The sequence below is a fragment of the Callorhinus ursinus genome, unplaced genomic scaffold (assembly GCF_003265705.2).
Source record: "Callorhinus ursinus isolate GAN/ISIS: 27379988/994484 unplaced genomic scaffold, GSC_fseal_2.0 scaffold135, whole genome shotgun sequence".
Lineage (NCBI taxonomy): Eukaryota > Metazoa > Chordata > Mammalia > Carnivora > Otariidae > Callorhinus > Callorhinus ursinus.
In genome coordinates this window covers 416235-426756 of record NW_027397197.1, presented here as the reverse complement: position 1 = coordinate 426756, position 10522 = coordinate 416235, and the positions used below count along the sequence as shown (strand labels likewise).

Here is a 10522-nt window from a genome sequence, read left to right as displayed (position 1 = left end):
CTTCAAGGATTAGCCAACGCATGTAGCCTGACACCCAGATCCGTGGGCACGAGGCATGGGATTTCAACTCCTCCGTCATCTTCATTATCCAAAGGGGTTGCTGCTTGGGTTCCCCAGGGGTCACAATAGCAGGAAATTGTGATCAACCATTTCTCCAGCCCTGAAAGCCCATCTTCTAGAGGGAGGCTGCTGCATGTCCTTTAGGGAGGGCAACAAACGGAACGTCATTCCCACCCTGCCACTGATCTGGAGTGACGACTTAGGCTCTGTCAGCCTGAGCTTGGTCATCTGTGAAGTAAGACTCATGATACCAGGGCGCCTGGGTGGCTCAGTTGGTTAAGCGACTGCCTTCGGCTCGGGTCATAATCCCGGAGTCCCGGGATCAAGTCCCACATCGGGCTCCCTGCTTGACGGGAAGTCTGCTTCTCCCTCTGACCCTCTTCCCTCTCGTGCTCTCTATCTCTCATTCTCTCTCTCTCAAATAAATAAAAAATCTTTAAAAACAAAACAAACAAACAAACAAAAGACTCATGATACCAGATTCTTTTGTCACAGAGCAGTCCCAAGGGGTGAGAAAACCTGCCCAGAGGATACAATATGTAGTGGGATTTCTCGGCCCTTTAAATGTTGTGATTTGGCAATAGGCGTTGGCTGAGCCTCAGGGCTAAGGCAGGCTTCATGAAAAGTTGTTTCTCATTGTTTCCCCTAATGAGGTTACAGACATGTAGAAGAGAGGAGCAAATATGTCTCGGACATGGCCTGAGGTCAAAGGTTTGGGGACAGAAGGTGCTCTATTTCCCTGGATGTTTCTGAAGCTCCTAACAGCTGCTCACCATTGTGCTTGTGAGCAGAACCTAATGCAGCTCCCCATGCTGGGAAAACAGGCTTGTCTTTGATTCACCTGGTGAGCTCAGGGGGCGATGGCACCAGGGCAGCAAGCTGTGGTGTTTGCCAAACTGCTGCTCCAGGATGGCTCCTGGACATTAAATGTCCTAATACATTTATGGAAAAATTCTGGACCCATCTTGAAGTCACCAGTGCATTATTCAGCCACACCATACTAAGATATCAGCCATTTACTGCTTTCCTAAGAGACAAAAATTCAAGAATTATTAGCATTTCTTTGACATACAATTATCCATTCCTCCATTCACTAATAACTAATAAATATATATATTGAGCTTATGAGTATATGGGCAAACTCAAGGGTTAAATCTGAGATGAGATAGCTCCTTCCCATTAACTTTTAAACTTGCTCGAATTTCAAGGAATTGAAGATTTTAAAAAATCCCTCCTTGATCTCCTCATCAAAGTTCCAGAAAGTTTCCTACATTTCTTGTTAACATTCTTTACTTCCCGCTAACTCTTCCTTCCACTGCACTATGGCTCTGTCCCCATGATTGCAGTGAACATGGTCTCACCAAGGTTACAAGCCACTTTTTGTCACTAGGTCCACTTTGTATAAAACTATAAATATATTATAAATATATGAATATTACTTTTAATGACCACCTAAAACACTCATGCTTGTGCAAACTGCTTCTGTCACTTCACAAATCTGACAGTTTCCAGGCTCTAGACCATGAGGTACTGTACAAACCCAAGCTGTACTACTCCCTAACTGTGCAGGCCTGGGCCAAGTCCTTATTCTCTCTGCACCTCAGCTTTTCATCTGTAAAATGGGATTAACAACATATCTAACTCACAATAGTTCTGTGAGCATACGTGACTCAGTACATATTAAGTACTTGCTACATAATACCTTTTAGTCATTTTAATGTCTTTGTCTCTATCTTTATTGGCCATTAATATCTCTACTATCCCTATGATATACATTAATGTTTATTCACAATCAATGACCTCAGAGGTATGTTGTTAGAAGATGAGCAGGTCGGGGCGCCTGGGTGGCTCAGTCGGTTAAGCGTCTGCCCTCAGCTCAGGTCATGGTCCCAGGGTCCCGGGATCGAGCCCCGCACTGGGCTCCTGGCTCAGCGGGGAGCCTGCTTCTCCCTCTCCCTCTGCCTCATGCTCTCTCTCTCTCTCTCTCTCTCGTGCTCTCTCTGTCAAATAAAGTCTTAAAAAAAAAGATGAGCAGGTCACAAAACTAAATGTAGGATGAGACCATTTGTACATGAATACATGCATATGTGCATAAATGTGTAAGTACCAGCACAAGAAAATTTCTGAAAGGATATAATGCAGATGAAAACCTTAGCAGGGCTTTTCTTCTGGTAGTTATGTTTGAGGGTAAAATTATTCCCTTTTTATGTTAATTGTTAGTATTTTTTACATTATCTAATTTTTACCTTGCAATAAATACTCTTGCAATTATACAAAACAATGAAAGCAGTAAAATTTAAGCATTCTCAGCCCACCTATAGGAAAGCCATCAGCTTAAGAACAGGGACATCCCCAAGGCACAGGACAGGAAAGAAGATACTGGGGGAGCCCCTTCTACAGTAAAAGAGGACATAGTTCCCCAAATTCCAAACTATGGTAATTACGATCAATACTTTAGATCTCTGCTTAGTTAACTGGGGAAAAACATGGTACCCTAATTTGTTTCATTTTTCTTCACCCTGATTAAAAGTAAGGTTGACAGTTTTATCATATGAGAGGCAGTATTGTTCCCTGGGTAGATGAAGTGACTCAGGAGCCACAAGCCCATGTTCTAATGATTTACGAGCCCTGTCCTCGCTGTGCCTCAGTTCCCTGATTTCAAAGTCCGGCAACAGTAGCTCCACTTCATAGGCTGTGGTGAGGATGAAATAAGTGAAAGCTTAGCACTGACACCAGTGTGGGGCACTGAGGGAGTCAGAAATATTAACCTTTCTTATCCTTATTATCATAACAGAACACATTAGAGATTCTGCCATTTTTATTACTATATGGATGTACACCAATTGGCATGGATTGATCTTCATAATATATTTGTTGTAAAAAAGCAGTTTACAAAACTGTTAAGTAGGATATTCTTTCATTTCTGTTCTTAAATAAACAGTGACATACCATAAAATTTCTGAAAAAACATATTCAAATGATAACAGTGGTTACTCATGAGTAGTAGACTTTTAAAGGTTCTTAACAATCTTTTCATCTCCTGCATTTTGCATTTTTATCTACAACAAAAATGTCCTGACGGGCAGCTGGGTGGCTCAGTCAGTTAAACATCCAACTCTTGATTTCGGCTCAGGTCATGATCTCAGGGTCATGAAATCAAGCCCCAGGTCGGGCTCCACGCTCAGCAAGGAGTCTGCTTCTCTCTCTCTCTCTCTCTCTCTCACTCTCTCTCCCCTTCCCTCTCCCTCTGCCCTGCCCCCCACTCACTCTCTCTAAAATAAATAAATAAATCTATTTTAAAAAATGTCTTGATTTTGGAAGTAAAAGAAATATATATCCTTAGCCCTTCCCATAAGAAAGTGGTCCAGGATCAGAATGGGTAATATCACTCAGCCAAGGGAATTAGGTAATAGGATGGTCTTAGAACTAATTTAGTAATCTATCACATGACAGTTCCAATAGGATGTCTTTGGGAAAATTACAGATGCCTAGGGGAAAAGCAGGCATGTTGCTCATATAAGCCTTTCATTCTACACACAGACAATGTTTCTACTTTTATTTTCACAACATTCTTCTCTTATCTCCCAAATAAAGTCCTCTGAGTGGAAAGCAGGCCCATGGGTTTAACCTCCCAGTTAGTGAAGCATTAAATAGTAAAAGAAAAGGAAAATATACAGGTGTCCAGCACTTGTAATAGAAATCAGCTCAAGTTCAAAATGGGATGCATCCCTAAACCAACTTAGGGATTTGGTCATTAGTCTGTACACAGGAAAACAAACTCCCTACAATCACTGTCTTCTTTCACCAGAGTGGCCCAGATTAGATTCTGGATCTACAGGCCTAGATGAGTAACAGTGCGAAGGAAAGCCAGAAAATTAGGCCTGGATAAACAGGAAGATGCTTTGCATTTAGGATACATTCAGGTATTGTCTCACAGTAGCTGGCATCTAACAAACTCTAAGACTTTGAACACACAAAAAAGTAACTGAAAATATTATGTCTGAAATCTGTCCATGCTCCTTATGACATATAATCTGAGAAAATGGGTGTGTCTATTTTTAGAAGCTTGGAAAGAAAATACATAAATACATATAGCAAGGAGGCTTATAGGGCAGGTCACACTGTTGAAATGTGAATGTGGATTAGTTTTTCTCATATTTCTTCCTTTTTACTTTCTATGAGATAGCCAAGCATCTATGGATAAACATATGCAACAATACCATATTTTTTGTAAAGAATATATACATATGTAATAAAACTATAGAGAAATGTATTAAGAATGAAAAATCCAATGTTTTGTTAGTAGTACCCGTAGGTAAGAAGGAGACTAATGCAATCAGAAAAGAATTCAAATGAGATACATAATGTTTTATTTCTTAATATGAGTATACTGAACTCCATTATATAATTTCTATAACTTTTTGTATGTGGAAATACCATAACAGTCACTGTTCGATGAGTTTATATATGCTGTAAGCAATGATCCATTCTAATTTGGAAAATTTTGGAAAGCACAGTTAATTCCAGTGATACATACATAATTAGTCAGCAAACCAACCACCCATTAATATAAAAAATATTGTCAGGGGCACCTGGGTGACTCAGTGGGTTAAGTGTCCGACTCTTGATTTTGGCTCAGGTCATGACCTCAGGGTTGTGAGATCGAGCCCAACATTGGGCTCCATGCTGGACATGGAGCCTGCTTAAGATTCTCTCTGCCCCTCCCCCGACCCTCTCTCTCTCCTCCTCCCTCTCTAAAAAAAGATATTGTCACATTTGTTCATTTTCTCCCATTATATTCTCTATGCATGCATATATAATGTATATACATCACATGTGGGTTTCCGATATATGAAGACTCATAATTTGCTTTATGAAGATCACGAAACCAGCAGTGAAACATGCCCAAGCTTACATCACACTCCACAAAGCCCGTGTTCCTATCCACTGGGACATATAATCTTTTTCTGTGTCAGGGCTGAGGTCGGCAAAGAGGAAGTGACTACCCATGGTCCTGTAGGCAAGAATTTATCTGATATTTTGGATGCAGGTCTTCTGTTCCCAGTCAGTTTTGTTGTAACCCCATCTTCATACTCTCTTATTCTGTACTGTTTCCTTTCTGGAGATCAATGGGGCCGGCTATTCCAATACCAAAATGGACAATAAAAAAGAAAATCAGAAAGTAAATATCAAATAAAAATTTGATGAGAAGACAAAGTAAAAAGTAAAGAGAAGATAATATGCTTCCTCTTTCCCATCATCCCCAGGTAACTCATCTTACAAGAAATGGTACCAAATCCTACACATAACATAAAGAAAATAAAAAATATCTCATTACTTCAAAAACCATGCAAATTTCAACTTGAATGAGAAATGACAGTCAACATATAAAAACAACAAGATGCCACAGATGTTGGAATTATCTGATAAAGATTTTAAAGTAGTCATTCTCAAAATGCTTCAAAGAGTAATTATAATTATACTTGAAATTAAGGAACAGAAATTCTCAGGAAAGAAACAGAAGATATATAGAAGAATAATATCAATACTTTAGACCTGAAACACACAGTAACTGAAAATTTTAAAACTCAGTAGATGGACTCAACTGAATGGAGAGGAAAAAGAAAAGAATCAATGAACTTGAAAACAGAACAACAGAAAGTACCAAATTTGAGCAACAGAGAGAAAACAGATTAAAAACAAAAAAGATAACGACAACTCAGGGACCTGTGGGACTATACCAAAAATCTGAAATTAGTGACATGGTTATCTTAGAAAGAAAGGAGAAAAGGTACATGGATAAAAAGTATTTGAAGAAATAAAGGCTAAAACCATGTAAAATATTATAATTCATATTAAGGGGATTTGATATTATCTAGTAAAATTACTAGAATATTTAATCTTGGAACCAGCAATTTCTCTTCTAAGAATCTATCCCAAAGATACAATGCAAAAAGACAAAAAAGCATAAGTACAAGGCCATTACTAGCAAAACAATCATAATAGTAGAAGATAAGAAACAAGACAAATGTCTACCAATAGGGGACTGGTTGAATAACCTATAGTACATCTACACCCTAGAGTACAATGCAAGTATAAAAAACATGAGGGAAAGATGTGGTGTATATATATATATATATATATATATATATATATATATATATATATATGTATATATAATGGAATATTATTCAGCCATTAAAAAGAATGAAATCTTGGGGTGCCAGGGTGGCACAGTCAGTTAAGCATCCGATTCTTGGTTTTGGCTCAGGTTGCGATCTCATCATCATGAGATCGACCTTCTTGTCGGGCTCATGCTCACCACAAAGTCTGGTTCAGATTCTCTCTCTCTCTATCCCTCTGCCTCTCCCATTTGTGCTCTCTCTCTAAAATAAATAAATCTTTTAAAACAAGAATGAAATCTTGCCATTTGCAATAATGTGGATAGCACTAGAGAGTATTATGCTAAACAAAATAGTCAGAAGAAGACAAATACCATATGATTTCACTCATATGTGGAATTGAAGAAACAAAACAGATGAGCAAAGGAAAAAAGAAAGAGAGAGAAAGAAAAACCAAGAAATAGACTCTTAACTATAGAGAACAAACTGATGGTTACCAAAGGGTATATGGGGTGGGTGGATTAAATAGGTGATGGGGATTAAGGAGGGCACTTGTCATGATGAGCACTGGGTGATAAATGAAATTGCTGAATCACTATACTGTACAACTGAAACCAATATAATACTATATGTTAACTAGCTGGAATTAAAACTACATAAAAAGTTAAAATTAAAAATAAGAAGCATGAGGGATTCCTCCCAGCAAAAGGTAACAGAATACAAAGCCCCAGACCTTGTTTCCCCACAGAGACAATAATGTAACAATATGCAATCCAAAAGACCTTTATGAGAACCCCAGAAACCAGTTAAAAAGTTGTTATACCCTAGCAATCACAAAACCAAGAAGAGCTATATTAATACAGGTAAGAAAAGCCACTGCATTTCACCCACATTAGCCCCTCACCCAAGCCAGCACAGCTCAGAGCAACTGGGGGAAAATGTCCAATTTGCAGTTTCTCCTTCAAGAGCAAAAGAGAAGAGTGATACGTACATCCAAGGTTCTGGCTTTTTAGGGGCTTCCCAAGGGATTGATTTCTGTGTCATCTGACGCAAAATGCTGACAGGGGCCAATGAGAGCAAATGAGAGCTCTGTAGCCTACTGAAGAACCAGAGAACCTGCAGTACCACAGACCAGAAGGAACAAGATTCCAAGCTCAGAAAAAAAAAAAAAAGCCAAAAAGTCACTCTGATTGGGAAATTACATGAACAAGCCCAGAGAAAATGCACCCCCAAAAAAGATTTGAGAGGTTCCCCACAATTTCTAGCCAGGCTGACCGGTAAAGATCATCCTCTGTAAAAAACCAGTCCATAAGGACTGGGAAAGGAGGCTGCTTTTTCAAATGTATAAATCTCATCAAAAAGTAACAAGGCATATAGAGAAATATGACCCAATCATATTTCCAAAATAAATCTTGGAAACCAATCATAAATACATAAATAGCTATGAATTATTTGACAAAAAATTCAAAATATTCATCTGAAGGAAGTTCAGGGAGTTACAAGAGAACACAGACAACTAAATAAAATCGGAAAAAGAAACATGATCAAAATGAGAATACCAACACAGAGATAGAAACTACACAAAAGAACAAAACCAAAATTCTATGGCTGAAAAACACATTATTTGAATTGAATTGATTGTGGTATTGCATAGATCTCCTTTAACTCTAGTATAGTATTTAAAATATAAAAGAATAAAAATAATTATAACTATAAAACTACATTAATGGATACAAAATATAAAAGATGTAATTTGTGACATCAATAAAAAAGTGGGGGGGACATAAAGGAGTAGAGTTGTCATATGCAATTGAAGTTAAGTTTTTATCAGTTTAAAATAGACTGTTATAACTATAAAATGTTTTATATAATCTCCTAGTAAACACAAATACCTATAGAACATACACAAAAGGACAACAGAAAGCATATCACAATAAAAAAATCAATAAAACACAAAGAAAGTCTAGGAGAAAAGAAAAGAGGAACAGAATAAATGTAAGATGCACACAGAAAACAATTAACAAAATGGCAAGAGTAAGTCCTTCCCTATCAGTGATTATTTTTTTAAGATTTTATTTTTAAGTAATCTCTACACCCAATGTGGGGCTCAAACTTAAACCCTGAGCTCAAGAGTCGCACTCTCTACTAACAGAGCCAGCCAGGTGCCCCAGTAATGACTTTAAATGTAAATGGACTAAACTCCCCAAAAGATATAGAGCACCTGAACTGATAAAAAAAATAAGCCCAACTGTATGCTGTCTTTAGATATAAGGATACACATAGGCAGAAAGTGAAAGGACAGAAAAAGATATTCTGTGCTAATTGTAACCAAAAGGGAGTAGGGATGACCACAGTTATATAAGGAAAAATAGACCTTAAATCAAAATTGTCATGGGAGATATATAAAGATAAGAGGGTCAACAGGATGTTATAACAATCATAAATATTTCTACCAAACATCACAGCACTCAAATATATGGAGCAAACGCTGACAAAACTAGAGGAAGAAATACAGAGAAGCACAATAATAATAAGAGATTTCAATAGACCACTTTCAATAATGGATAGGAAAACCACACAGAAGATCAATAAGGAAAGAGGATTTGAACACTATAATTGCACCTAACAGATATATTAAGAATACTCCAACCAACGAAAGCAAGATACACATTCTTCTCAAGCACATATGAAACATTTTCCAAGATAGATTATGTTGTAGGCCACAAAACAAAATTTTAACAAGTTTAAGAATGTTGATATCATACCAAATATCTTTCCTGATCACAATGGAATGAAATTAGGAATCAACAGCAAAAGGAAAACTAGAAAATTCCCATTATGTGGAAATTAAACAATACACTCCTGAACAGCCAATATGCCAAAGAAGAAATCACAGAGGAAATTAGAAGATATCTTGAGACAAATGAAAATGAAAACAAAATGGGATGCATCAAAAGCAATACTAAGAAGGAGGTTTATGGGAATAAAGGTCTACTTCAAAAAAGAAGATCTCTAATCAACAACCCACCTTTACATCTCCAGGGAATGGAAAAAAAGAAACAAACTAAATCCAAAGTTAACAGAAGGAAAGAAATAAAGATTAGAGCAGAGATCATTGAAATAGAAAATAGAAAAACAGTATTAAAAAGTCAATGAAACTAAGAGTTGGTGTTTTGGAAAAAATCAGCAAAGTTGACAAACCCTTAGCTAAATTAACTAAGAAAAAGAGAAGACTCAAATAAAAATCAGATATGAGAGACATTACAACTTATGCCACAGAAATAAAAAGGATCACAAGAGACTTTTTTTGAGAGAGAGAGAGTACGAGCAGGGGTAGAGGGACAGAGGGAGAGAGAGAATCTTAAGTAGGCTCCATGCCCAGCGCAGAGCCTGACGCAGAGCTCAATCTTACTACCCTGAGATCATGATCTGAGCTGAAATCAAGAGTCAGACGCTTAACCGACTGAGCCACACAGGAACCCTGATCACAGAGACTTCTATGAATAATTATACAACATCAAATTGGATAACCTAGAAGAAATGGGTAAATTCCTAGAAACGTACAAACTACCAAGACTGAATCATGAAGAAATAAAAAATCTAAACAGATCTATAAATAGTAAGGAGATTGAATCAGTAATCAAAAAACTCCCAACAGGGGTGCCTGAGTGGCTCAGTCGGTTAAGCATCTGCCTTCGGCTCAGGTCATGATCTCAGGGTCCTGGGACTGAGTCCCACATCCAGCTCTCTGCTCAGCGGGGAGCCTGCTTCTCCCTCTCCCTCTGCCGGCCACTCCCCCACTTGTGCACTCTCTCACTCTCTCGCTCTGTCAAGTAAATAAATAAAATCTTAAAAAAAAAAAAAAAACCTCCCAACAACAACAACAAAAGCCAGGACCAGATGGCTTTGCAGGATAATCCTACCAAATATTTAAAGAAAAATTAACACCAATCCTCCTCAAACTTTTCCAAAAAGTTGAAGAGGAGAGAGTATTTCCAAACTCATTGTATGAGTCCAGCATAACCTTGACACCAAAACAAAACACAGAAAAATATCTCTGATGAACATTGATGTAAAAATCCTCAACAAAATACTAACAGACAAAATTCAATAGCACATTAAAAAGAATATACACCAGAGAGGAAAAATATATATATACCATGACCAACTGGGATTTATTCCCAGAACGCAAAGATGTTTCAACATATGATAATCAATCGGTGTAATACACCACACATTAACAGAATAAAGAAAAAAAAATCATGTGATCATCTCAATTGATACACAAAAAAAACATGAGAGGGCGCCTGGGTGGCTCAGTTGGTTAAGCGACTGCCTTC

The 10522-nt window shown here is 37.6% G+C and overlaps 1 long non-coding RNA gene across 2 annotated transcripts in view; it reads right to left on the bottom strand.

Moving 5' to 3' along the window:
* Positions 1 to 3334: 3334 nt before the first annotated feature.
* Positions 3335 to 10522, bottom strand: part of LOC112815857 (uncharacterized) — a 47024-nt gene continuing 39836 nt past the window's right edge. For both annotated transcript variants that reach the window (XR_012377296.1, XR_003206066.2), the window contains one exon: positions 3335 to 5199. This is a non-coding gene — a long non-coding RNA (uncharacterized lncRNA). The remainder of the gene's footprint in view (positions 5200 to 10522) is intronic.